Source organism: Hippocampus zosterae, chromosome 10, assembly GCF_025434085.1.
Source record: "Hippocampus zosterae strain Florida chromosome 10, ASM2543408v3, whole genome shotgun sequence".
Classification (NCBI taxonomy): Eukaryota; Metazoa; Chordata; class Actinopteri; order Syngnathiformes; family Syngnathidae; genus Hippocampus; species Hippocampus zosterae.
In genome coordinates this window covers 19,242,024-19,268,939 of record NC_067460.1, presented here as the reverse complement: position 1 = coordinate 19,268,939, position 26,916 = coordinate 19,242,024, and the positions used below count along the sequence as shown (strand labels likewise).

The 26,916-nt window shown below is 41.3% G+C and overlaps 1 protein-coding gene and 1 long non-coding RNA gene across 5 annotated transcripts in view; one reads left to right on the top strand and one right to left on the bottom strand.

The window, feature by feature from the left end:
- The first annotated feature begins 2,896 nt into the window (after positions 1 to 2,896).
- zgc:172282 (leucine-rich repeat and fibronectin type III domain-containing protein 1-like protein) overlaps positions 2,897 to 26,916 on the top strand; it is a 77,818-nt gene continuing 53,798 nt past the window's right edge. For 3 of the 4 annotated variants that reach the window (XM_052077766.1, XM_052077765.1, XM_052077763.1), the window contains exon 1: positions 2,897 to 3,948. The gene's annotated coding sequence lies outside the window, so the exon portion shown is untranslated. The remainder of the gene's footprint in view (positions 3,949 to 26,916) is intronic. The other variant, XM_052077764.1, reaches the window with a different exon arrangement.
- On the bottom strand, positions 10,320 to 13,783 carry LOC127608644 (uncharacterized). Its single transcript, XR_007964294.1, has 2 exons — positions 12,324 to 13,783; positions 10,320 to 12,238 (listed from the first exon to the last, which is right to left on the bottom strand). It is a non-coding gene; the product is annotated as an uncharacterized LOC127608644 (long non-coding RNA).

Sequence of the window (26,916 nt, the reverse complement as noted above, 5' to 3'; positions counted from 1 at the left end):
GAAAGAGAAAACAAACAAAAAAAAATGACAATGAAAAAATATTGACAATTGACTGAGCAGAAGTGTCGAACACTGACTGGAGATACGCAGGTTATCTTCGCACTAGAGAGCTGGTATGACACAGTGCAGATGGGTTGACTGGACCAAAGCAAAAAAAAAAAAAAGGGTATGATGAGGGATACTGGAAATTGAAGGAAGCCGTTTTCAACCCAAAAGTAAAAGCTTTCTCTAGGTTAACTCATTAAGAATGTCATTAAAGTACTGCATGGATAAGCAATATCTGAAAGGGATGCAGTTTTCCTCAAATTTTAACAACACTCTTTCCGACAGAAATGTTCTAAAACAACATTGAGATTAGAACTAATTTTTGTGTTTGCAGGTATAATGATCCAGAAAACTGTCATTTCGGACAAATAACAATTGCATCAACTATTTTGTCAGCTGTACAAGACACTCAGCCCAGCTCACGTGTCGAGTATTCCTCCGCAACTCATTTTACTTGACATCAAGTCATTTCCGAGGAAGAATACATGTGGAAAATTTTCTTCCTACGCCTGATTATAATCCGCTATTCCTACCCCATGTTTGGCCACCAACCATCACACCACCTGGCGGAATTATGACAGGTGTACAATTGGTGGAAGGTTAGTTGAAAAAACAAGCATGGACAAATTGTCATGTGAGCGGTGGTAATGTGAAAAAAGGTGCAGCAAGAGAAATAACCCAGATATGCATGAGCGCGCCCGTGTGTCTGTGCCTGTTTATAAGGGACGTAAGCAACGGAATTACAGAGGAATAGATGAGAGCATGGTGAGAAGCGCTTTTGGCTTTTTCTGGGAGGATAAAGCTTTTCCGCCTTGTGGAATCCTGCTGTGGAGCTGTCCAAAAAGTTCTGAATTGGCGGTTGGAGTTGTTGTTTTTTTGGGCGGGTGGAGGGATGCTTTATTCACCTAACTTTACCAAGTATTTTCCTGACTTCCAGTCAAATGTGCTCTTCTTGAAAAGCGCCCGCCACACGCACTTCAGCCCCTTCAACAGAAGTTTTGCGCCATTTTGGGGGGCTGTTTTCTATGAAACAGACTTAATCGCTTTCAAGAACTCACTTATGGGACAGTACAATGTCGAGTGTCCTTAAAGTTGTTCAACGTGGAGTTCATGCACAAAGATGGAAGCATGAGAAATGTCACACAGGACTTTGTGAAACTTCTGCTCAGTTAGCATCTTAAGGACTAACTCGTCCCTTAGCTGTGGCTTGTGCGTTTGCGTAGCCATCAGAAGCCAACGAGCCAAACAGTAATGAGCTCCATTTGAGCCCGCTGCTTCGACAATGTGCCCAAGATGACGACAATCAGTCAAATCTATTTCGTCTTAATGTGAAGAGACTCGGCTCCCGGGCACACACAGTCTCTGCCTTTGCACGTGCACTTGTCACCCTGTCACATGGAAACTCATTTTTTCACTCTTTCGACTGAATCGAATTAAAAAAAAATAGGCATCCATCCTACATTATGCATGGGGTGAGTACTGTTATTTTCATGTCGTTTTTTTTTAAACATATAGTAATCATAAGTAAATTGATGTTAACACTTATTCAGACACGGATGTTAAAACGTTATTTACTGCTGGCCAGTCTGTGTACAATTAACTGTTTACAACACTACTGTTGATTTCAATAAAACTGAAAGTGACACCTGAGTTAGTCCAAACCTGCTATCAGACAGCCTCACGGAATGAATAATGGTTAACTTTGGATGTCAAACTTGTTTCCATGACTACGGATATCTGTATGTAAAATTTGGCCAATGTATCCCTGAATGAATTGTCACCTTTTAAAACCACTCAGGGGTCTGCTTCCATCTCTTCTGAACAAACGTTTAGGTCAGAAACTTATTTAAAGACCTCAAGATGACCAGATATGAATTTTCCCTCGACCAAATAAACCACAATGTAAACTGAAGCTATCAAAACACAACTCTGACCTATTTTGTTGTTTATGACCAATAATATTTTGGCCAATGCTGTTGTAGGGTAATTACAATTTTATCATCCACAGCAATGCATGTGATATTTTACCACAATCATCCATCAGCATAAAGTATTTGTTTGACTGAATGGCACATGAGATAAAATGAGGCTGTTCACTCACCATAATATGTTTGTCTAATTTAGTCTGTTTTTCCTCTGATCTTGGATCACCTTCGTGGCTTTATCATCTTTAATCATAGAATGATGTTGCCTTCCATGTAAATTGCCCAATATCTAGCTATAATCAGATAATTGAAGGGCAAGATAAAAAAAATAAAATAAAATAAAACATGCAGCATCTGTAGACATCTATGACCGGGTGTTGGAGATTGCACTAATCACTGCTATTATTGTGCATGTGTCTCACTGTGGAATTTAATTTGCATAACTTCTATCAATTACTTTTCATCAGAGCTAAATGTCATTTTTATGTACGCCGTTAAAAAAAAACAGTGGAGGAAAATAGCTCATCTACAGCCCCTAGTGGTACAAGTGCCAGAATTGTTACGATGCCCTTTGGAGTTGATGTAATCTTGCACTAAACATGATTTTTATGCTGCACCATTTTCAGATTGTTTTTTTTGGGGGGGGGGGGGGCTATTTTGCAGTCATTACAATTCTGTATTGTTAAAACCATATAACTACCCATGTCAATTCTAACGCATTCTCATTTCCCCTACTCCGAAAGTTTAAGTCAAATAAACATAACGCCACACATTATACATTTGCTGCTTGACGTTGGATATGGTCCTCCTGTTTTTGACTCGATAGATTGTTCGAACAAGCAAACGCCCTGCATCAATTAATCATTGCGCAATCCGCCAGCAGCAGCGAATGGACAGACGGACGCGGAGGGGAGGATACAGACTTGGGTTGGGACAAAGCCCACAGCCGCACTGTGGGAAAGTAACTGCAGGCGGGGCCATCTAGGATGCTCACAGTGTCGGAGCATATCCCATTTGATCAGGGATAAGCCCCCGCGCGAAGGTTCTTTGCTGCTTACAAGAGGATTTATTTGTTGATTTTTTTTTCGTTTTATTTTTTGGGAGTATTCTTTGTGACTCGTTGCTCTGCAGGCTGCAACTTCAACATTTTCTATAAGTCTCTTAACACTGCGGACAGACAACGGGTCACGACAAAGTCACTTATGAGGCGGAAAGAGGGTGGGGGGCAACGACTCCCGGGAGAGCTCCCGTCTGGATAACCTTGTGGCGGAGCCTAATCCATTAAGGGCCACCGGGAGGTTATCGTTCCATCGGAGGTGTTGAAAGAGCTGCAAATGGCAGAACTCAGCTGTCGGGACAGCCATGCATTTAGATCTGGAAGCGACGAGACGCCAATAGTGGCCCACTAAAGGCGACGAGCAAGCACGCGGCTGTCTTCGTGAAGGAATCGATCTCCAAGCTTTGCCGTTGTCATTGCTTTGTCATTGGTGACCAAAGGGGTGGTTTCCAGGGTAAGACGCGGTTAGATATTTTCCTTTAAACGGTTGATTGGAAGAAGGGGGCGCGGGGAGCTCGCGTGGAGTGTAAATGACCGCGAACGCAGCGGTGCGCCGATTTAGCGGCGTTTTCTCAGCCCATAAACTGCGTCCCAGCGGATCTCGAGCGGACGCTGGGTTTCTGTGGGCTGCCACCGGCACCGCGCCTCGTTTATTTCGATACGACTGAACCGCGTCACGTGGCCCGACCACCTCAAAAGTCAGCCGCGTGCAGGGAAGACCGAGACAACGAAAAATACACGCACACACCAAAAAAAAAAAAAAAAAAGTGGACACCGACTATTGTTGAATGGTTCTGACCAAGAGTGGGATTATTTCGCGCATTTTTTGCCTGAGAGGGATTCTGCGCTTGGTTTGCCAAGAGTGGAGATAACTGGACAAATAACCCCTACCACCAGCGAGGACGCGAGGGAGACGCAAAGGTACAGTAAACAGTATAATGTTTCCTTTTCTACTTTGATCCATCTGATTATTGCGCAATTGCCCCACTCTCCATCCGAGTAATGCACACATATGAGAGAACCAGGGGGAGGCGCGATGGGGAGATAATGGCGCTGGTGTTCTCTCCTACGCGGTGGAGATGTGATGCTATCCGATTTGAAGACTGAAGGCAAATGGGACAATCGGAGAGGGAGGTGGGAAGTAAGACCCCGTATGGTTGAAAGTGTGAGGAGGTCGTGGGATAGGGTGGTACAGTGGTACCTCTACATACTAAAATTAATTTGCTCTGGAAGAAATTTCTTAACTAGAAAATGTGTAAGTAGAGACGCGTTTTCCATGTAAATGCCCTAATTCGTTCCAAGCCCTCCAAAAAATTCTGACATAAATTATTCCCAAAGCATAAAAATGCATTAAATATGCATCAAAATATAACAAATACATACAAAACACAAAGAATAAAGAATAAAAACCATGGTCATTTAATTTTCAACTGCGTCCTCATCGTTTTTTTTGCCCTCTTTAGTCCATGTCTCAGAAGTGTTTTTTGCCAGGTGTTTGGTAAAGAACAGATCCAAGGACATTTTCTTTTGTTGGCTTTTAACAAGCCTTCATTCATGCCTTCTTCGTTCATCGCCCCACTGGTGAACACTTTTTCTGGGTGATTCACATCTACGTAAAACTATCGGAACACCTCATGGCCCGAGGGGTGAAAAACGAGGATGCTGCATCGACACATATCTAGCTATCTACACACATAGACGCACACAGGAGAAGTACCTCTTAGCCAATGGGATGCCAGGATGATTCTCGATAATAGCCAATGGCAGAGCAGCTAGAAGTATGGTGCGTTCGGGAAACTCGGAGCAGTGAGTAACCGGCCATACTGTATTTTTACCTTTCCTATCTTGAAATGTCTTTCGTAACAAGAGGCAATATTTTTTCCCATTGAGACGTTTCGTAACTTGCAAATTTCGTATGAAGAGACGTTCGTAAGTAGAGGTACCACTGTATTCCCCATTTTTACTCTTTGAGATTAGCAGAATGCAGCACAGCAGACATGTGGCTCACCGTTCTGGGGTTCTGGGTTAGAATCTCGGTTTCGGCCTTTGTATGGAGTTTGTATGGTCTAAGGGAGTACTGCAGAGTCTTCACTGTTTAAAAACAATCATGTTAGGTCAATGGATAACAATAAATTGTCCATGTGAGTGTGAATGTTGGATGCCAATATGTCGATTCACTGATTACTAGCCGTCACCCAGTTATTTCTGCCATAAACCCAAATGTGGATAAACAGTATAGAAACTGGATGGATCGATAGATGGAGTTTCGCAGAGAGCGGCTCAGACGGAATGATTGGCAATGATACACAGCAATGATACACGTAATTATACAAGGGGCGGACTGGCCAAGAGGACAAGTGTCAGGCTGTGCAGAGGGAAGAGGAGACTAGGGTTGACTTAAAATGAGTTGTCAGAGGAAAGAGGGCAGATGGAACACAGAGAAGCACAGGGGAGCCGAGATGGTCCAGGTGATAGGGGGGCGGGTGGAGGGGGGGGGGGGCGTTTATGGGCAGGGATGGGTTGGCATAATGGTTAGAGAGAGGTAGGACTGCTCTGGGAAGGTGAGTGGCAAAAACAAGGGAGCATGGTGGATAATCATAAAATTGAATTGAGGGTTGGGGGTTGCTGGGAGGCGGGGAGGGGGAGGGAGGGGGTTAATAGTGGAAGCTGCCAAAAAGACACAGGAGAGTAACATCAACACGTGACGAGTATTGCAACTTGCATTAAAAGCTCTCGCAGCAGAGTGCTATAGGGGGCAACTGTATAAAACAATGCTGTGCTTTGGCTACTCTTTGATATTATCTAATGGTCTGCTGGATAATGGCTCTTGCTGTGCCACAAGGAGACGGATCGAGAATATAGGAAACCACATAAAGCTGGAGTTAGAGCTGAACCCGGCCAACAATATACATGCTGTGCTGTGTCAGCCCGTCGGTTTTGCTTTACCTGCTGCATTTGCTTTCTACTTAAGTGGCATCATAGTTTCTCTCAAGAGATCACATTTCAATCAGTTGGTTAAATATTAACTTACTGTATTTCATCCAAATAAGAATCTTTGCTCATCTAGCTATGCAAGCGATATATAGTGGAAGGCTAATATGCTTTTCCACTGCCACTACCACACATGATTATACCTTTTGTGATTTTGTTTTGTCTTTTTTTTTGGGGGGGGGGGTGATTGTGAGTTGATTATAATGTAAAATATGCGCTTAACTCATCAAGTTACGGGAAAACTTGTTTTCAGCCATCCGAAACTTGGAGTGTCCTTGTTTTCTCAACAGCTTAACCTATCCCGGATGAATTTTGGTGCAACTGTTTGCAATTCAATGCTGTGCCGTGCTGTAAATTGTACACGATGGGATTACTTACTTAGTCCATGCATTGCCGCTAGCACTGGGATTGCGTGTGATACAATACAAATATTTCTGTAAAATGTCTTATAAATCCACGGAACGTATAACTTGGCATTCGACCATTGTATAGCAAATTGCTTGTCTGATATTTTTTCTGCTGTTAGCAATTAAAACTGACATAGTAGAGGAAGCATGTTCAAAAACCATTTGGAGGGGCCACGGCGAGTGTGTGCACTCGGCACAGTCAGCCTGCCATTTACCAACCTCTGGATAAGGCGGTATTGAAAACGTATGAATGGAATTTGGGGAACATCAAAATGCTGAGACAATAAGTGGAGAAAATTTGAGTTTTGCCGTTTGAAGAGAAAAGGCACATTTCAGTTCCCACCGGTTTGATTTGAATAAAAAGACTATTCTGTTGGAAATGACTGAGGTAATACGTGTTTTCGTAGTTGTTCTAGTCAGTGGATCGTCATTAGCAGTTTGCTCTGAAGCGTTCTTAACTGCTTTGAATGTTTTTGCCTGCCATACATATGTCACAACAAAGAATTATAAAATGATCGAATGGATTTTTAATTATCGTGCTCAAACAGGAAAATAAAGATTCCTCTGGCCCACTGGGGTCGAGTGTCAAGTATTTACACTGGCAACATTAATAAATTAAAAGCAACCCAGTTTTTAAGTATTTGGGTTTTTTTTTCTCTCGATTTGGCTCATTGCAAAATCCGTCCCTGTCTGTCAACGTCGGGATGCCTAAGAGAAGAGGAAATTCTAAAAAGGGTACATAAACGATTTGCTACGTCTCCTTGGGAGAATGAAGCCTGTTCTCATGAACATTTGTGTGAAAAGAGTAAAGGTGACACACTGTGAAAAAAAAATTCAACCTCCAAGGTTATATATGTGTGTAAAAGTATATATATATAAATTTTTTTCAGTACATATAAAATACTGTTTATTATTTGTAGGGAAGTGAAGTACCATTTTCCGCATGTCTGCACGAACCCATCTCAAGCACTCATCTCAAGCACCATGTCCAGGGATGGCATTTAATGTAGCTGCAGTCAAAAGCAGACATTTGCAAGATGGAGGAAGTGCCATGATGTGAAGGATTTGAGTTCATTGAAAAAAAAAAGATGTTAGTTGAAGGTGATCTGAAGATAAAACCGTATAGAAAGGGAGAGTAAGAGAAGAAAACTTGAGCTTTTTGAATCCCTTATTTAATACCGAGTAAAATCTGTTGAAAAAGAATCGAAAAGCGAATGGTTATTCGAGAAGTGAGAGTAAGAAGAAAAGATGGGCAGTCCAAAGGAAAAAAAAAGAATTAAGACTGTGACGTGGCAACTTGTTGTTTTATGGTTTGATCTGGCAAAATCCAGATATCTTCACGATGTTCTCAAGTAAACGACACATTGTCCACTGCAGTAGGGGTTGAAATGTCGACACCGATATGCATGTCTGTCTGTGAGTCTACACGCACGCTATGACAGATGCTGGCTCGCTGGCACATCTCCAGCTCACCAGGGAAGAGCGAGTGAGAGATGGCGCTGAGCGTGAGGGGAAAAAAAATGAAAGGTGGAGAGAAGCGGCGAGGATGGATGCCAAGAGAGACCGAGAGCACAAGGGAGTGAGTGGTGTGCTGAATGCCAAGCAGTACGCTCATAGAAAGGTGCTGTGTTGTGCTGATACATCACTGCTCAGCCAAACCACTGCATCCTGTAAGTTACCAAAATGCATCTCCGGGGATCACAGTTTTGTATCGCCCACCCACCCGCCTTTTTTTTTTTAAATATATTTTTTTGCACCTTAACAGGAAGAGAAGAAGCTGCTATTCGGATATATTTTCTGAACGCTAAAAGATTTTTTACACAATCTTTAGCTGGTGTGTATGTAGATATATGGGGCTTTGGCATCTAATGTGTTCACTTGCCGTACATATCCAGTTCTGTTGAGGGTTCTGCTGGAGTACTACAGAGATCAAAGTTCCTTTTCTTTGCAAAGCCTGATGCCTTTGTCTCATACTGTACACCTGAATTGCTGCTAAATACTGATGCCCGTTAAAGTATTTTATAAAAACTATGACATGGACAAGGGAATAAAATACTCTTGGTACTCATGTGAAGTTAAATGCCAAGGGAGCTCAAGCAAATGGGACCATGTTATGCGGCGAAACAGCAGGCTAGGTGAAAAAAAGAATAAAAAGACAATTCAGCCAGGATTCAGGAAGGAGATTTTCCGGTTTTCTTTATTTTCAGGAGTGACAGTGGACCAGTTTTGAGCAGCCCACATGTAGCACTGCTCTCCAAGTTGTCCGGCCCCCAGTGACTTCCTCATTCATCTTTTTAAGGGAGTTCACTTGAGCTTCAGGCCAATCAGGTCCAAGCAACAATTGGCCATTCCCTGGTGGTTCCAATTACCTTATCTGAAACAATTAGTGTTCTACAAGGTGCATTAAGTATCACACAACAACCGTTTTGGATGGAAAGAAATGTGCACCTTTCTTCCATGGCATGGCATGCCATCTAAATGGCTCAGAGGCATGACACGGAGACTGTGGCAAAACTTGTTTTAGAGTCGCACCACATTGTGGTTCCAATTAGAATAGATACATTTATTTTTTCTTTTTACTGGGATTAATAATTCACCTTAACACATTGCCTAAAGTGAATGCACCCGAAATAAAAGGGCAGTCAATTTACCATTTATAAAATACATAAATAGTAATTAAAAAAAAAAAGTAAAAAAAAGAGAAAGTAACAACATATATTGGTACCGGTATGTAGAAAATGCTTCTGCTTATAAACGATAAAAAATGTATTATTATAAAAAAAAAAATAGGTGATGTCGAGATACTGACCTGCTACATGTAAGCATTTGTGTCCACTCTGCTAGCCTGGGTAAAGTCATTCCATTCTGTTTTCATCACTGAACATGGCTACATTTGATTGCAGAATCTCTTTCCGAATGTTCATGAATCCCATTTCCATTCCACGGATGTATTGAGCAGGTGGTCAAGCGGGAGCAGCATGAATGAATTCGCTCACTCTTTACAAATCCATAGAAAACATTTAATTCTTACATATTTTTAGTTTCCAGCCACAATTAATTGTAATATCAGAATCAGAACAGCCGGCCTGCGTAGCCCACGGCTTAGTCCAAAAATAACATTTAATCCGGCCGCTTCAAGCTTGTGTTCTGCATTGCACATTTTACTTTTGACAACGGATGACACTGCACTCACTAGGTGGGATCAGTTACTCGAAAAAAAGAGTAACGGGCATAGTATCAACAGCTCCAACATCAAACAACTGTGAACATTCCAAACGGAGAAAGGAAATTCACCAAAGTCAAGAAGACGTGTGACTGCATGCGCTTTGCTGTTGTTGCACTTGTCAAAAGTAGTTATGTATACAGACACTGAAAAATATTAGAGAGGAAAGCAGAACGGCATGCAGGCAGCTGCATTTTTTTAAATACCATGTTAAACAAACTACAACCTTTTTATTTAGCGACTTCTGTTTTAGAGTATGTGGAACTCCAATGGACAGGGTTTTTTTTTTCTCCGTCTCATCTGTAATCGCTGTGGTCTGTGGTGACATAGCAAACCTGACACGCAAAACCAGATAGCAAGTTGAGATTGATTGAAAAGAAGTGTGTGCTCACCCCTGTCACGTTCCGGATTCGACAGCAGGGGGCAGGCGTTCTTGCTTGCCGCCTGCACACCTGCCAACCATTTGTTGGTAATTGCACCGGCTATATTTGGGCGCTCCGGCAGTCGACTCACTGCCGGAGTATTCCACGCGGTGCCATTTGCTATCGTCTAGTCCTTCTTGGTTAAAACTCTGACTTAAATGACTACTGACTATTATTGCGTGCCTTGATATTCCTCTCGTTTTTGATTAGTATTTTACTTAAGAACTTTCTCCTTGCCGTTTTTGTTTCGCAAGCGTTTTCTATTGCCTCGTTGTTATTTCCTGGTCCTCTTTTTGACCAGCGTTTTCTGTTGCCCCGTTATTATTTCCTGGCCCTCTTTTTGATTTGATTTTGTGTTATAATCTCATTTTTTATGAGAAAATTCCTTTTCCGTGTCTGCTATTTCGGGGATCCACTTACCTCTAGTAGTTGTGCACGGAGCGATTATTCTGTCGCTTCGGGCTCAACGTGACAACCCCTCTATCTCTCCACATCAATTGCGAGCGTCAGAGAGAAACACTGCCACATAAAGGATGAAACCTCCACTCCTTTCTTCCCCTTCTCAATCAGTTCACTAGTTCATTTTTTCCCCCACTAGGGTACGACACACTTTCTCTTCTGGTTCTCACTTCTCCACATTGTAGTTTGTCTTTGTACTCTTTCACTGTGACTGCTTTTATCATCTCCGGAGTCTCTTTACTGTGGTTAATCGCATGCCCATATGCATTTATTTACAGTATGCTCGTAGAAATGTTTAAACGGAAGTCTCAGAATGAATGCTGGCGAGGCAAATCCAAACATTTTTAATGAGAGGGCTGTAGTAAGCGATCATGTTGCGCATTATAGGCCGAGGGTCTTAATGGTGTTCGATTTGGACTTTCACAGTGGGTATGACAGAAACTTCCACTGTTGATGGTGTGGCCCTATGTAATTAGAAAATAGGAGCTAAAAGCCGTTTGATTAGTGTCGACAGCCTCTTTTCAGTCACAGCAGGAGTAAAACGCACAAGCTCAGAGTCACTCCCAAACCAACAACTGAATTGCTGTAAAACTGTGAATCCTACCGTACGTAGCATACCAGAGTATGGAGCCAATCTATCCAAAATATCAGTATCAAAACTCCACACTGGACAGTCAATACTGTTCCACTCAAGTCCTAAAAAGTATTGGCATTATGGTAAATGTCCGCAATTGATTATTGGGGAAAAATAGAAAACAATTAATCAGTTTTTTGTTAATTTGGGGGATAATTTTAACTGAATTTTGTCTCTAAATGTTCTGAACTCCGAGTCCAAAGCCGATGTCGTATTGAGACTGAATCAAGACTGCCTTCGCAGGTTTCAGTAAAATACCTGCGCAGGAGGGGACGGAGAGAGAGGACTTGATGGCATAGGTTTCAGTAGAGAGACATGGAAAACAGGATGGACCTTCATGGAGGGTAGTAGCCGGAGCTTGATGTACACAGGATTTATTATAGCCTCCACTTCAAACGATCCCGTGAACCTCAGTCCCAGCTTGCGTGTGGCTCCGGCCAAATGCAAGTCCCACGTCGACAGCCGAACCTTCTTTCTTACTTGATATTCAGGAGTGGGGCGGTGTCGACGGTCTTCTATATTGCAGGATGCGGAGCATGACAAAGCGCCTCTGGTATCTCTGCATATCTTATGAGTCCGCTGAACGGAGGGAATTCCGACTAATCCTGCGACGAGAACAGAGGTGGTTGATATCCATAAGCGGACATTTATTAAGGAAGACCAGCCTGTAGCAGAGGCACGAGGGCTTTGTGCGCAAACTCTACCCATGGGAAATGTGGAGCCCATGACGCGGGTTGTTGTAAGCACACCCACCGTAACGCTGTCTCTAAACTTCCCTGCCGGGCACCCAATAGGAATTGTGACTGCTTCTTGAGCCTCTTCAATCCTCTGCTCAATTTCCCACCTCAACGCCCCCAAAATGAAATGGTCTGTCAAGATGTTTTCCGGATCAGCTCTCTCCTCATTAGGGTCGTAGATTATAGATAGAGTGTCAGGTTTAGTATACTCGGACCCGTTGCGGTAAGTTAATGTGAACTTATAATGGATAAATAACAGTGCCCATCCGTAACGGCCCTGAGTCACTTGGCAGATCGAATCGAGGCAAGGTTATATGGTCAGTGCACATCGTGAATGGCTTCGAGCCTTGTTTTGGTGCCTTCGAGCCAATGTCTCTGTTCTTGTCACGCGAGGATGATAGGCGGTAACTCTCGATTTCCGACGTCATAGTTTTTCTTGGCTTGCGTGAGTCCACAACAGAAGAATCCGCAGGAGTTTCTGGTCAACTGGGGAGCGCTAGGACACCACAGCCTCCACTCCTGAATCCAAAGCGAACAATAACCAGAATAAAAACGAGAACAAAAAGCGCTTGCAAAAAGCAAGGAGAAGATAAATAGAAATAGCTTGTCACGTAAGGACAATGTGACAAACCTATACATCTTTACAATAAAAAAACAATGGTTCCACTTGCATGGAAAAATACAGAATGAGGCAAGAGAACTATGGCGCAATAACGTTGAACCTCGAGAAAACAGCACTCAGCCAATGACTTGAGCAAGGCTATTATCGGGCGTCGGTGTGAGCGTCTTAAGTGAAGTGTTGATGATGGGTGACAGGTGCACCTCTGCCACCTGCTGGACATTTAACAGAGTGGAATCGTGACATTATGCAAGTTGAATCAGTTTTGCAGATGTTTTTTTGACAGACATATTGAAGTTGTGCTTGCATTTAAAGAGCTTTGCTTCAGTCTGACTACAGTAAGTGTCTAGAAGAGGTAAAGTTTATGCGCTTCTTTAATTCCAGGTTTGCTTCTGCAATAAGAGGCACAATATTGATTGCTCAGGCAGACAGATTTGGCGGCTGACCTTCAAATTAGTTGCACACAGTTTAGCGTTTGCCAAATGTGCTGAATTTAAATTAAATGTGCATTCTGGGAAGAGTGTAGGTAAATACATTGAAGAATTAAATTGATGATGTGGGATTTTGTATAGTTGTCTGAAAGGCAGGTGGACACCGCCACTGATGTGCTTAACGATGATTGCGGTTATTGTGGCGAGGAGGATGCCTCGGCAAAATGAAAAGCGTGTTCGCCGCCACGTCTGCAATGGTTAGTCGTTGACTTAATTTGTTCATGATTGTCCAGTTACGCGCATCAGTGCCTTGCTCAGTGTGTGGCGGGTCTTAGATCACGTGCAACATGTCCACCCACAGCACAGGCAGTCTGTTTGAGTGGACACACAATTTAGCCCCCCGCTTTTTGGGGGTCTTACTAAATCAGACACCTTGTGTGGGATTCTGCAAATTAACTGACAAATAAATGGCACTCCAAACCTAACCCTGTACTTTTGTGCTTGACATTGGTAGTTAGAACATTTTAAAGCCAGGGGGCCACGGTCACCTCACTCATCAGCGCTGTCATTGTGGATGCCTTTCATTAATAGTTGGGTATCTGGTGCACTCTCCAGCAATGTGACATCGGTCATGTGATTGCTTTGTGTATTTAGTCATGCTGTATACCTTCTGGGGAGCCCTGTATAGAATTAGATGCCATGTGCACTGTCCTTTTATGTACATTGTGCATACAGTATGTGCACAGCTGTGTAAGTAGGCTTCAAAGGACAATCTATTTGACACTATAATTCCAGTTCGATTTATTTATTTATTGTAGCTTTTATGTTTATAATACAGACAAAGTAATGGTGGTGGGGGAGGGGTTGAACTATAACGTGTACATGTTTATTTATGCAATTTGTTCATCTTGCAAACATGTTTTTCATTGTTTCCTTATTTCTCTATGGAGGTACAACTTTTGAGCCTTGCACCTGGACATTGACTGTTCTGTCACTCTCTTATGTGCTGAGCTACTTAGCCTCCCCTCATGAGTTATCGGGACAAATTATATACAAATGAAATGCTTGTCAGTTTGTTATATGTGAATTGATCTGTTTTTACCCAGGACACAACAAGTGAGCAGTCAAATAGAACAATTCCACAAGATCCATTTTTTATTAATTCTTTTTCTCTCTCCCACATTCCCATCTAAGAGCAGCTTAGACTGTAATACCGTTCATGCTTTTTCCATGTTGGAGGAAAGTACCCAGTTTTAGACATGAGCTGAAAACTTGAACCCAGAAGCTTTGTGCCGTGAGGCAGATGTGCTAACAACCTGACCGATTGTGCTCCCACTTTTTTTTTAGCAAAATAAAAAACAGAAGAACAAAGAGCAGGGTATTAGAGATTTTGTATTTTCATGCTTAGTACACATAATTCCTAATAAATGCAATCTGGAAAAGTAGAATTCAGTTCAGAAAAGTTAACAAATATCCCCCCCAAACAGTCAGACATATTAAATAATGCAAATTTCTTAAAAGATCTTAGTTTTTCGAGCTAAGCTTTATTTTTTTTTAAAAAGCTACAAAAACATGTACCAAAAGTAAAATGTAGGTTAGATTTCCTTTGAATATCGATGTCAGGCACATGTGAATGCGCGCACACACACACTGAGTGAATATACTCTGCTTCTGTCAAGTTGCACTGAAATATGGGAGGTTTCCTAACATGCAACCCCCCACCCCAATTTACAGGCATGCGTGCCAGATGCATATTAGATGACGGTTTGATTGACAGCTGCAGAAGCCCCGTCTCTGTGAGAGAGACGAGGCAAGAATCAGTATGGCAACTGACATTGCATCGTGCCTGAAGCAGCACCTCTTCATTTGCTCATAAATTTCACACCTTGCATGCATATTTTTAGGACCTGATTGAGAGTCCAGTAAAACTCACTTGACTCATACAGAGAGTTTGATCAGCTCGTCCAGTGACGCACATTTGAAGCGTTTTTGTTTGTTCGCAGGTTCAGCAGTATTCATTATTCATATTTAGCTTTTTAAAACAAAGATTTTGTGCAGACCCTTACAAAATAATTTTGAGTTCAACCACTTAATTTGTTTATGATGAGTCAAGTCAAGTCAACAGTATTTATAGAGCACTTTCAAACAGCCATCGCTGCATACAAAGTGCTGTACATGGAGTAATTTAACATGCACAACAAACAGTAAGACAAATCGGTAATAAAGGCGGTAGAAAGCACCAAACAGTAAAATCAAGAACAAATCTAATGTTATGAACAGCCTCATTATAAAAGTCCTACCATGATCATTCTTAACCACCTGTATATGGCCGCTATAGTATTTGTACAGTTAGTTGTGGCAAGGGGCCGTTATCCCTCAATCAACTCTGTCGCGCCAGTTTTTTCTGACATGTATCAATATAGACTGAGAGGCTTAATGATTGCTACCCTTCAATTAAAGAAAGAAAAGCTCACAATGGTCCCTACAATTCCTTAAAACTGACAAAAGTAACAAAGACTTGCCCCAAAATGCTTTGGACCTTCACTTTTTCAACATAATCTTTTGAAGCCATCACTGCAATCAAATCATTTCTGTAGCTCTCAACGAGGCGGCATGTTTGAGGTTGTGTTCAGAAGGACTTGTTTTGATAGAAAGCCACCTTAGAATAAACAAATGCCTTGTTCAGACATTGTTGTGTGTTTTTAGCTTTGTGTCTTGTGTCTATAAACTATCAAAGGACCGGCTACCCGCAGCTGAGACCTTTTTGACATTCAGCACATTCCACTCCAGAATACCTTGATGTCTTAAAAATTCATTTCACACTGCACAGCTTTAAAACAGCTTTTGTAGGCTCATGCAGCAAAGCGGGCCCAAGAACAAGCAACTTCATCTGCGGATTGTTATTTTCGGGGACAAAAGGCAGCCTTGGCGGACGCCAACACTCAATGGAAACAAATCCGACTTATTGAACCAAACTCTGACATCTGGGCATCTGCCCTGATGGACAGAATTTCATCTGCAGATGATGTGGTACTGTTGGCTTCATGAAGCCCTGATCTTCAAACCTTAGTGTAGCGGTTCAAAGCCGAGTGTGAAGCTATTCGGATGAAAATTAGCACCTCCAAATCTGAGACGATGATCCTCATTCGGAAAAAGGTCGAGTGCTCTCTCCAGGTCGGGATGAGATCTTGCCCAAAGTGGAAGAGTTCATTTATCTTGGGGTCTTGTTCACAACTGAGGTAAGATCCTGGAGATCGACAGGTGATGTGCAGTGACGCAGACTCCCAATTAGTCTTGAGCCGAAAGACGATCTATGTTTACTGGCCGATCCATGTTCCAAAGCTCACCTACGGCCACAAGCTGTCGGTCGAGGCCGAAAGAACAAGAGTTTCCCCCACTGGGTGTTCTGGGCTCTCCATTAGAGAAACAGTAGGGTTAGAAGCTCAGCTATTCATCTTTGGAATCAACAGGAGCCAGATGAAGTGGCTCGGGCATCTCATTAGGCTCCTGGACAACTCCCCAGTGAAGTGTTCCAGGCACATCGTACTGGGACATGCCCGAAAAGCTATGTCACCTGACCGGCCTTGGAATGCCTTGGGATACCCCACGAAGAGATGGACGAATTGGCTCGGAAGAGGGCAGTCTCCGGCTTCCCTGCTTAAGCACCTTCCCCTGCAACATAACCCTGGATAAGCGAGAGTAAATGGACACACGGATTGAGCTTTTCAGTATTCCGTTTCTGAGAGTATATCTTTAGAGAGAATGTTGACAAGAAAACTCATCTTTGCTCTTATGAGTAACACCCTGGATTGGGGCCGGATGAGGTCAGACATCTGGCAGGGGACTTGCACTCAGTTTGCTACATTTCTGATTGCGCATGAAGATGCCCCTTTAGAGCCTGGAAGTGTTCTCCACTGATGTGTTAACTACCCAATAAATCAGTTCATAGTCAAGTACAAATTACTCTCCCCAGTCAAAGGTCAGGAGTGTGAATCTTGGAAAGCTGCCATTAAAAACTAACATGTGTAAGATAAACTTTAATGGATGATTTGTGTTATTTCCAAGCACACTTTACACCCACGTTTTTGACAGATTTTTAAAAGCATCCACCATGTTTAGTGTGCTCATGGGATGTAGCTACAGGTAAATAGTGTCCATTATTTACATGCTTGAGGCAGGGAGTGTGTGTGTTGGTATGTGTGCAGCAGCTAAAGATGTTGAAGTCTTTCTCCCAGCTGCCGTCACTCGCTGCCAAGTCATTGAGCGGCCAGCTGTTACGCGCGGCCATCTGATTATAATGCTGTAAAAAAAAAAAAAAGGAAGCTGTTCAATCCTTCTCTTTGTTGATAATATTGCTGCCGGGTCCACTACTCACCAGTCACTGTGCAGGTTAATATGATAATAATCTTTTTGGGCTTCTTCCCCCAAAGAGAGTGAGTCATGAACTAAGAACATTATATAAGAAATAATTAGGTCGCATCATGAGAAGACAAAGTGACATTTTTTTTCTTTGCCTGGCTTTGGAATGAGACAGATGCTGTTCAAGCTTACTTCTCCTTCAATTCACACATCAGGTCATGGCTTACCAATGCAAACTGTGAAACTATGGAACACGACACAATTTTTTCCAGCAGCAAGACCAAATTGTGTTACACAGAGGTGGCAATGGTATTGTTCAGCGTGTTTGTGAATTTGGTGATGCGCTACACCTCACTGGGAGTTACAGCCTTGTCCACCAGTGCATCTGAAAATTTGGTTACATAGAGTAGTCGAGATTTTCGACTTGCGAAAAGTTGGTCTAACCTGTGGCAAAGGTGGTGAAATGCGATTTTGGTCTATTGCATCAAGGGGCAGACAGACAAAATCAGTGCTCTGCGGACATGTATGGAGACATCATGTTGTTTCAGTCATAAACATGTCACCAGCAATCTCAATCTCTATTAATAAAGTTGCATGCATTTTGTTGTCATCCCCATGAGTATTTTGGATATATTTAACAGTGACGTTTAAAACAATAAATAATTCACAAGATGATTTACTTTGCAGCGACATTTCAACAATGCACAATGCACACACATACTCAACAACAATCCACGGAGGTTTATGGTTTGAGTCAGGGCGGGCTGGTCTATAAAACGGGCCTCGACCTTCCAACCTAGACAAGCCTACAACATTCCAATGACTGACATTATTGCACATATACACGAACACTCACCGAAAGATGCAAAATTTAGATCTCGTTTGAAATCATAGCCAACTCAAATTTGATTTCAGATGTCATGATGATGGCTCGCAAATGCTATGAAAAATCTTTAATTGTGTTTATTTAATATTTGCATCACAACAAAGACACTATAAACATCCCTATGAAGTCACATGACACACAGAATATAGTTAATATTATACTGCACATACGTTGTTACACTACAGGGCTTGCTGATGACAGCTGGCATGCTTTATTCGCTTATTGGTATTTTAAGGGCACCATATTGTATTTTTTTCCAAACTTGGCAAAGATGTTGGTTGTGACTAAATTCAGCTGACAAGCTACACTCTTGAATTTGTGCATGCTCCGTCCAGGCACATATGTGGAGGGAAGCTCTCTGTGCTCTCAATCGCCAGTCGCTCCGAGTTTGAGACCACTTCCGATGAGTTGTTCAAGCGAAGTGCATCTATACAAAGCTATTGTTAAATGCTTAGACGGTTACCAATGTTTGGAAGACACTTTTAGTGGTAGTATCTCACGTGAATAAGTCATTCCAAACCATCCCTTGAGTGAAAAGCCATTGCTGAAAATAGCAGGCATTAATAATGAATTTTCCCCGATCAAAAATATGTAGTAGGGGACTCACACAATGTTGATAAAACGCTTTGCGGCAGGCTTCTCTGTGAAAAACATTGGCCATTGTTAACGCTTGAGAGATCATTTTAAAAAATGTTTCAAGCTTTTACATTTTCATTGAACGGAGAACTGATGAAAATCCCCCACACCATCTGGTATGTGTTCAAACTTTTAAAAGTCGAGATGTTCGTGACATTTCAAAACGTAACAGGTGCCGCCCTAAAAGAGGGACCAAAACCTCTCATTGTTTTCTCTCTATTGCGTCTGTTTCCAAAGTGTTAAATTATTCCACAAATCTCTTGTACCGTAACACCGGAGTTGAATTCATCTTATGGTTTTCTTTTGTCTATCTCACGAGGAATACTGTGCATGCATATGGTATATCTGTCAACAGTTCGGTTTTTGCTCCTTGTGTTTTGGGTGGTGGGTACGCAGGCCCCAAAGTGACATAGACTGAAGAGGGGAAAGATGTCCATGTGATTGGTTGACAGTTAATCACAGAAATGTTGGCAAATGACCAATAACTTTTGGACACAGGTGTCAAACTCAAGGCCCGGGTGCCAGTTACGGCCTGCCATATCCTTTGATGTGGCCCGTCAAGGCAAATCATGTGCATCGAGTTCATGTTTCTTTCAACACCCAAATACAACGTTAAACTATTGCAAGCATTTTTGTTCCCAATGCCCCTATTAAAATACATGTTAGAATATAATACAGTTTTTACTGGTAATGTTCAGAAACAAGATATTGTTAAAAAAACGATTCTTTATTCCATAGGCAGTTGTCTATTACCTTCAATTGTTTATTCCGTTTACGTTGTTCCGGAACAATACTAAAGCCCGATGTTGATTAGTACTATTCTTGTGACTTAAATTACACATGACTTTGATTTATATTGAACACAGTGCCTTTCATATCTCTCACTAAAGTCTTATCTTGGTCCCTGTAAATCACGTCTGACTTTGTGTGTTCACCAATTACGGCATATTAAGATGCACAGCCGGCCCCGAAAACGTGATAAAACCGAAATGGGTCTTGAAGAGGTCCATAAAGGATGAGCTATGGCCACATAAACCTGCCCAGAAATTGAATCAAGTCAAAATGAAATGATGGAATTACGAGGGAAATGTTCACTCCACTCAGACCTGATATGAGAGGGTCTTGGTTGCATCTGAATTTAGAACGATTGACAAAGACTAATTTGTCACTGTGGATGTGGAAGGAGGACTGTTGTTCGACACTGCAACAGTCATCTAGTTTAACCATTACCGCATGTAATGTACCACTTGAGTTGCGTCAACTTTCATTATTCCACCGGAACAGCACATTCTGTTCTCTTCTTTCAGTTCATTGACGATGTGTGTCGAACGAATGCAATAGCTCCATATATCTGGATACTTGTCTCTTGAAATAATGTACTATAAATACTTTTGCTTGAATGCTGGACAGTGGTAACATCAACGGTAGGGTGAGAAGCCATTTTTACATCTTTAAAGAAAATGAATTATATCCCTTGAGTGATATGTCAAAGACTGCTGCTATGAGTTTCTGTCTCCTCGACTGCCCGAAATATCTGTCAAGGAGCTGTTAAAAAAAAAAAAAAAAGAACGTTCTAGTTTGCTAGTCTTGAAATTCTCAGCTCATCAGTCAAATGGCTTGCAAGCGTAGAGCAGCACAATAATGACTTTAAGATTTTGTCTGTTTATGCTCATAATTTTATCGATCCCTCCATTTATTATCCTAGTGACGGGTGACCTGGAGCCTAACCCATCTGACCCGGTGTTGTGTCCGGATTAATTAGTTCGGAAATGCCACGGTGAAAAACGATCATGTGATTGGGTTTTTGTTTTATTGCTTGCTTCATGAAACACACAAGCCATGCTCAACTCTCTCTCCCTCTCTCACTGTGCAGTTCTTATTCTACCATCTTTTATGTGGACGCCTTGGGCCTTTTATTGGCACCTTTCTGAAACAACACTCTTTGAATTCCTTGCAACACCTCGCCCTGGACTGGTTGCCAGCCAATCGCCGCCTAAATAAGCATACATCATGTTCAATGGAATTGTTTGTTTGTTTAGAACAGGAAATCATTCTTCAACAATATATAAGGTACAGTTCACTTAAACACGGAACAGTTTATGCATTTTTAAAAATTTATTTATTCTTTTTGTCGATCAGTAACGTGTCTCTGGGTGATCTGAAAAGCACTTATAAGTGTAATCGTCATCGTCAATACCAACACCCCCTTTCTTGTAATAATAATAATAATAATGATAATAATAATAAAATATTTCTATTGTGAGACAAATAAAGGTTTTTCTTATCTAATCTTAATATTCTGAGCGCACGGTAGTCAACCGTTTAGCTACGTGGTTTTTCTCTGGGAACTGGTTTCCTCCCACATTCTAAAAACATGCATGGTAGGTTAATGGAACACTGTGTTAATATAAATGTAACAAGTGAATGTAAGCTTGGGGTATGAAAGACATAGTTAATGTGATGGCTCACTTGCAAATATACCATTTTTCTATTTTTATTTCCTGTGCTCTGGCTACAGCTCTGACCAAAGGCAATATTTTCTCAGGTTGAAGTCATGTTCATGAGCGTTATCTCGCTAACTCCATCCATTCTCCCCCAAATTCTTATGAAACACCATCCCGGACATTCCTTGAATGCTTGTTTGCATAGAATATATCAAAAAAAGGGATACTATTTTGGGAAAATGGACTGGCGGAGGCTTTCAATCACATTGCTGTAATTTCTGTCATCACAACAGCCATTGGATTGATATGTGATTGAGAGACATTTGAGTGACATCTCACTGAACGCCCAAGTGCTGTGAGACACACACCAAACTGGAAGATTTTTCTTCTAACAAATAGCATTTGTGCCCTTTATATAAACGAGGCTACAGTTTCTGTTGCAGTCATTGCAGAAAATGTCACGGAAATAGAATTATTGAGTCAAACAAAGCTGAAAAAGTCCTCTTTTTCTTCATCTGTATAGTACAATGAAAGGATGATGACTATATTTCTGTCTCACTGAAAAACTATGATGGAGCAGTCTCCACAATGAACAGAAGCTTTAATATTGCCCCCAAATTGGAGAGCTTAGAGAAAATTTGACTAGGCTGTTTTCTTGACTTCAAAAGTTGATTGTGTGGCTTTTGCGTGGCGCTAACTGCTAAAAATAGAGCAAATTGATTGCGTCTAATTCAGATGGTGAAATGCGTCACTCACTTACCAAGCCAAGCAGAATGCGTTTTGGGGGTATTTGCGTGTAATTTAAAACAATTAAGATGATTACTTCCACACTGTGACTTCAGTCTAAGTTGCTGGTGGAACAGTGACCCAAATACAAATGAGGATATCCCATTTCCTTTTCATCCTTTGCCTTTTGACCAAGTATCATCCCCATTCTGCTGTGCTCCTTGGTTCCAGGTCGTCATGGTGACTCAGCTTTCATCCAGCCCTTGAACTGAATTCCAATCAGACTTTCTGCTGTTGCAGCCACACGCATGCTCCTTCATGAGTGCGGCAGTGCCAAAGGCCTGAAGAGAGTAATGACAGATTAACGTGTCTCTACTGGTAACAGCTGACCTCTCCTTGGGCAGCTCATAAACAACTTAGCCCTGTTCTCCCACTCCTTTTTTTCTTAACTTCTCATCATTTGTGTTCCACACTACCAATTTGTCTTCATCAGCTTTATTCTTCTCCCTGGTTTGAATCCATTTCATGCCCATTCACCGATGACCAAAGTAGTACTCGTAGATTTTACTGTAGAAGCATGGAGTGGTCTGCACTCTGCGAAAGTTATGTTGTGTAAAATCGTCCTCGGGGTATGCAGTAAAAGAAGAATGGATCTGCTTGTTCGATAGTGACCATTTACACATTAACAGGTATTTTTGTTCTTTTTGCCATTTGATGTCACATCCTGCTTTTACACTGGTTGAGTCGATTTACTCGTTTCCTGCATTCAATCACACATTTAATTTCGTCTCATTTCACAAATGATCAAACTCGGGCTCTGATCCGTTTAGCTCTGGCTAACACTATGTATGAGAATTAATTTGCCATAATTAGGTTCTCCTTTTTTCCACCACATTGACAAGAAACAACAAGTCTGTCTCAGTGCTATAAGTGGATGGATTTCATCACTCACTCCTTTTCTAAAAAAGTGAGTTCACCGGCACTGTTGGGAGTAACGGCTTTATGAATAAACACTGATACTGAATTACTGTTTACGGGAGCAAAATGCGAAAACTGGGGAATTGCTTCACAACATAAATGTCGAACAAGGATAAATCTCGAGTTAGAGCAACGTAATGTAAATGGAAGTACAGACAAAACTTGATGTTAAACTAATTAAACGAAAGGAATTTTACATCAACTGCACATGATGCCATGGACAAAAGTGCTAGTCCGTGTAAGTGTTGCAGAGCAATTTTAATCTTATTCAAATCTTTCACGAGCAAATGCGTTCACGAAATGAGTGCCCATTAATGCCGATGGAGTCGAAGGGAGAGTTACATCAGCAACAAGAGCAATAAAAATATGTCGATTGATTTTTCAGCCTCAAGCCCTTGTTTGTGTTTAACAAACTGGCAGCCATGTTTGCTGTGGAGAAACACCAGTCCAAGTCAGGACACCCATGCCATGGCTTTTCGTCGATGTGTGCCCTGCTATTGGCTGGCAACCAGTTCAGGGTGTACCCCGCAAAAACGGCTGGGATGGGCTCCAGCATGCGCTCCGGCCCTTGTGAGGCTAAGCGGATCCAAAAAATGGAAAGATGGATGGATATTTGAAAGGTTTTCCAAAAAGTAGTGCAATAACCAACTTAGTTGCGTAATCTGCACGAGAGTGATTTAATGTTTCGCCACCGTGTTTCAGAACTTTTGATTTTATTTAATTATTTTTTAAATGAACACTGCAAATTTAACAAAAATAACTTAAAATCACGAATATTGCTGCTGACAGGTAAGGTTGTTTAACCACTTGGGCAATATTTTGGAGATTTGAACTGGTGGAAATGTGTTTTAGTCGTTACCTTTTCTAATGCTATACTTCCATATAGTATAAGAATGACTGGACTTGGTAGCATGTTTGTTTTAAAGATGCTCTGATACCCTCAAGTCTTTTTCTAGTGGTTCCTATATTTACAAAATTCTTTGCATGATGCACATTTTAAAATCATTTGTTGTGCATGTTTGTGTTTTGATTAGCATGCCTAATGTATAGCTTGCCATTGTGATTTAATCGCTGTATGGACCAATGTGTTATTATTGGACATTTTCACCTGTCTTGTTAAAATCTTTTTAAAGGTTATCATTCCTGGGAAACACTTTGGTATTTTCCCACAAGCTTTTTTTTTTTAAACAGCGCCGCAATAATCCCACAGTGTACTGTACCCTTAATTAAGATATCATACCATGAGATTTTGACCTAGTTGCAGCGCAAGTTACGAGGATGCTGTACTGTTCCTGCTTCTTTATCTTGAGTGACTGTCTCATGACCCTTTTACCTCTTACCAAGGCTATAAATAACTTTCTGTGTCATCAGCTCCACGAAGGCTACTTCCCTCTGTGTGTTTGTTAGTGTGACATCTGTGAGCCGTTGACACGTCATCTTGGTGGCTCAGACAGCCACATATTGTGTCCCCTGTAAAGTGGCTATTGTGTTGAAGCCATTTGAGTGGTGGCACAGAGCAAAGATTTGTGCTGAACTGCCTCTACCGTGATTGTGGTGGCACATCAAAACGAGCTCAGCTGCTTCATCGATGTACCAAAGGAATTTTGGATGATTCATTGCCCACATTTTTCAGTTTAAACAGTTTAAGACTAAATTTACACACACACACACACATTGACACACGGCTTAGTGGTAAATCACAACAAGAACAACACAAGAAAGGAACAAATAATGGAAAAAAATGCATCTCAGTGGAATAGTTCATATTTTTGTGTCATATGATCTTGAATTTAATCACCACATGGCCTCATCTGGATTAGTATGTGTGAGACGATAGCTTTCAGGTCACTGTGTGAGTGAATGCGATGAACATGGGATTAGTCCGTCCATGCCAGACATATACTTGCATCGACATAAATACATAAAAAAAAAAAAAAAAAGCCATGACAGCTAGAATGATGATGAGGAGAAAAAGATCGAATTTTGCTTTGGGATTAAGACAGCAACAGTCCTGATCTGTGATTCCCAATGTGTGCACACTAGAGATCAGGCGGGCCGGGCGATATGTCTCAAAATTTATGTTGTGGTATCAAGTGTATCCCTTCAGGGTAACGGTATGTAGCACCATATAAAAATAAGGATAAGCATATTTTTAATAACTGACACATTCAAAAAAGATACATTTCTGATTAAGTTAGTTTTATTCTGAATTAGAGAGGCCTAATTGAATACATATACAGTATTGCATTAAAAACATGAATCAGGATAACATTTATTGTGCAAATCTCCAGTCAGAATGGTACGAAAAAAAAATAATATGGTACTGCTGATATTTAAGATATGTAAACCAGGGGTGTCCAAAGTCGGTCCTCAAGGGCCGCTGTCCTGCCTGTTTTCTAGCTCTCCCAGAAGCAACACACCTGACACTTACATAATCAAGATCATTCTCATGCTGCTTCTGAATGAGGTGTGTTGCAGCCCGTTGAGCTGGGAAACAGGCATGACAGTGGCCCTCCAGAACCCGGAGCTGGACATGCCTGATGTAAACAGTACAACTGGCTTTCAGTTTAGTTTTCAATACCTCATTCAAATGACTGTGCCCATGAATTAATTGACCTTTACAAATATTCAACTGGAATAAAGAAAGCACTTCATTTCGATTAATAAGAAGTCAAGTGTCAAAATGAACAATCAGCACTCAAAATAATGTTGATGAGAAATTGGATTTAAAGGCAGCTGGATAACAATGATGATTTGGGACATATGCGTCTCTGAAGGGAACGCTCTCCTATGCGCTGGTGACTGAAACACAAACAAGAAAGGATCATGACATTAGATCATTCTTGCACAGACAATATTTCAGATTTCTAATTTTTGCAATGTATCAGAATCAGAATCAGAATCGCCTTTATTGTCATTGTACCTCTTACAAATCTTTCCAGTATGGATTTCCTGTATCCACGATATTGCAGCTGAACCAATGTAAATTTCTCAACATGCGACTAATAAGTGTTATTATATTTTTAATATTCATTATTTCACTTTAATATACTGTTTAGGTGGGCCCCCTCCATACTTCTGTCGTTAATCGTGACACCTTCGGCAGCCTGATCCTGAGTCAGAGGCTGTGTTACACCCTTCTGCACACTTGTATGACGCAAAAAAAAAACATGAATACGTCATGCGTAGGCGGCCGCAGTGTTTTTTTCAAGACTGATTTATATGTCATGGTGAATAAAAGAATGAAAATGGACAATTTTATGAATTAAGCACACCCTCTGAATTTAAAAGGCAAATGCATTTCTCAAACTTTCCCCTTGTCAATATGTGAAATTTGACCTATCTGCATGACAAGTATGCTTTAAAAGTGACTATAAGACAAAGAAAAAAGGGTTTGAGGTATGACTTCCTTTCATTGATAATGGTTCACACGGCCAACTGTTTAAAAAAAACAACACACAAGCGACACAAAAAGGTGGTGGGCAGGTGGACGTGATTAGAGGCATACAAGACAGCTTGAGAGAAAAAAAAAGCAAAGGAAGACAGGAAAACTGCATCAGAGTGACTGTTAATTTATGATCCTATTCTGTAACGTAATATAATACAACATAAGGACTGACATTTTCAAAATGTACAGTAGATCAAACATGAATGTCCAAACTCCCTTGATATGGAAATGTCTTCTTTTTTTATGTCTTGGTTGCTCTAAAATAGTGTCGACACTTATAATGAAGCCCGGTCCTGCTCCATTTTTCAATGTCTCTGTGCTTCATTGTCCTGAGAAGCCTTCCTCAAAGAACAAACAGCCTGAAATTACACTGCACGATCAGACGAGAGATATTCATCACTTATGATGGAGACCTAAAATAGGTCATGAGATGTTCCCATGTGTTTTACTTGATGACAAGAGCCGCAATATGTTTTATTGCACCATGCT